This window comes from Triticum dicoccoides, unplaced genomic scaffold (assembly GCF_002162155.2).
Source record: "Triticum dicoccoides isolate Atlit2015 ecotype Zavitan unplaced genomic scaffold, WEW_v2.0 scaffold96057, whole genome shotgun sequence".
NCBI classification, from domain to species: Eukaryota; Viridiplantae; Streptophyta; class Magnoliopsida; order Poales; family Poaceae; genus Triticum; species Triticum dicoccoides.
Genome location: NW_021313514.1, coordinates 1 through 2870, shown reverse-complemented (window position 1 = coordinate 2870; position 2870 = coordinate 1).

The window sequence follows — 2870 nt, the reverse complement described above, 5'->3', positions numbered from 1 at the left end:
CGTTTCACATGTAGATCCTGCTACGTCGCTTTGTTTAGAACTGCACCAACTGACAGCCCCACCATTTAATAAAGTTTGCGATTTAGAATCGTCCGGATCAGTGTCAAAGCTTGCATCGACGTAACCATTTACGACGAGCTCTTTGTCACCTCCATAAACGAGAAACATATCATTCGTCCTTTTCAGGTATTTTAGGATGTTCTTGACCGTTGTCCAGTGATCCACTCCTGAATTACTTTGGTACTTCCCTGCTAAACTAATAGCAAGGCACACATCAGGTCTAGTACACAGCATTGAATACATGATAGAGCCTATGGCTGAAGCATAGGGAACATCTTTCATTTTCTCTCTATCTTCTGCAGTGGTCGGGCATTGAGTCTTACTCAACTTCACACCTTGTAACACAGGCAAGAACCCTTTCTTTGCTTGATCCATTTTGAACTTCTTCAAAACTTTGTCAAGGTATGTGCTTTGTGAAAGTCCAATTAAGCATCTTGATCTATCACTATAGATCTTGATGCCCAATATATAAGCAGCTTGACCGAGGTCTTTCATTGAAAAACTTTTATTCAAATATCCTTTTATGCTATCCAGAAATTCTATATCATTTCCAATCAACAATATGTCATCCACATATAAAATTAGAAATGCTACAGAGCTCCCACTCACTTTCTTGTAAATACATACTTCTCCAAAAGTCTATATAAAACCATATGCTTTGATCACACTATCAAAACATCTATTCCAACTCCGAGAGGCTTGCACCAGTCCATAAATGGATCACTGGAGCTTGCACACTTTGTTAGCTCCCTTTGGATCGACAAAACCTTCCGGTTGCATCATATACAACTCTTCTTCCAGAAATCCATTCTGGAATGCAGTTTTGACATCCATTCGCCAAATTTCATAATCATAAAATGCGGCAATTGCTAACATGATTCGGACAGACTTTAGCATCGCTACGGGTGAGAAGGTCTCATCGTAGTAAATCCCTTGAACTTGTCAAAAACCTTTTGCAACAAGTCGAGCTTTATAGATAGTAACATTACCATCAGCGTCAGTCTTCTTCTTGAAGATCCATTTATTCTTGATGGCTTGCTGATCAACCGGCAAGTCAACCAAAGTCCACACTTTATTCTCATACATGGATCCCATCTCAGATTTCATGGCTTCAAGCCATTTTGCGGAATCTGGGCTCACCATCGCTTCTTCATAGTTCGTAGGTTCGTCATGGTCTAGCAACATAACCTCCAGAACAGGATTACTGTACCACTCTTGTGCGGATCTCACTCTGGTTGACCTACGAGGTTCAGTAACAACTTGATCTGAAGTTTCATGATCATCATCATTAACTTCCTCACTAATTGGTGTAGGTGTCACAGGAACCAGTTTCTGTGATGAACTACTTTCCAATAAGGGAGCAGGTATAGTTACCTCATCAAGTTCTACTTTCCTCCCACTCACTTCTTTCGAGAGAAACTCCTCTAGAAAGATTCCAAATTTAGCAACAAAAGTCTTGCCTTCGGATCTGTGATAGAAGGTGTACCCAACAGTCTCTTTTGGGTATCCTATGAAGACACATTTCTCCGATTTGGGTTCGAGCTTATCAGGTTGAAGCTTTTTCACATAAGCATCGCAGCCCCAAACTTTAAGAAACGACAACTTTGGTTTCTTGCCAAACCATAGTTCATAAGGCGTTGTCTCAACGAATTTTGATGGTGCCCTATTTAATGCGAATGCAGCTATCTCTAGAGCATAACCCCAAAATGATAGCGGTAAATCAGTAAGAGACATCATAGATCGCACCATATCTAGTAAAGTTCGATTACGACGTTTGGACACACCATTATGCTGTGGTGTTCTGGGTGGCGTGAGTTGCGAAACTATTCCGCATTGTTTCAAATGAAGACAGACTCGTAACTCAAATATTCTCCTGCACGATCAGATCGTAGAATCTTTATTTTCTTGTTATGATGATTTTCAACTTCACTCTGAAATTCTTTGAACTTTTTAAATGTTCCAGACTTATGTTTCATTAAGTAGATATACCCATATCTGCTTAAATCACCTGTGAAGGTGAGAAAATAATGATACCCGTCACGAGCCTCAATATTCATCGGACCACACATATCTGTATGTATGATTTCCAACAAATCTGTTGCTCGCTCCATAGTTTCGGAGAACGGAATTTTAGTCATCTTGCCCATGAGGCATGGTTGGCAAGTTCCAAGTGATTCATAATCAAGTGGTTCCAAAAGTCCATCAGTATGGAGTTTCTTCATGCGCTTTATACCGATATGAGCTAAACGGTAGTGCCACAAATAAGTTGCACTATCATTATCAACTCTGCATCTTTTGGCTTCAATATTATGAATATGTGTATCACTACTATCGAGATTTAATAGAAATAGACCACTCTTCGAGGGTGCATGACTGAGGGAGTCCTGGATTAGGGGGTCTCCGGACAGCCGGACTATATCCTTTGGCCGGACTGTTAGACTATGAAGATACAAGATTGAAGACTTTGTCTCGTGTCCGCATAGGACTCTACTTGGCGTGGAAGGCAAGCTAGGCAATACGGATATGGATATCTCCTCCTTTGTAACCGACCTTGTGTAACCCTAACCCTCTCCGGTGTCTATATAAACCGGAGGGTTTTAGTCCGTAGGACAACAACCACAACATACAATCATACCATAGGCTAGCTTCTAGGGTTTAGCCTCTCTGATCTCGTGGTAGATCTACTCTTGTACTACCCATATCATCAATATTAATCAAGCATGACGTAGGGTTTTACCTCCATCAAGAGGGCCCGAACCTGGGTAAAACATTGTGTCCCCTGCCTCCTGTTACCATCCGGCTTAGACGCA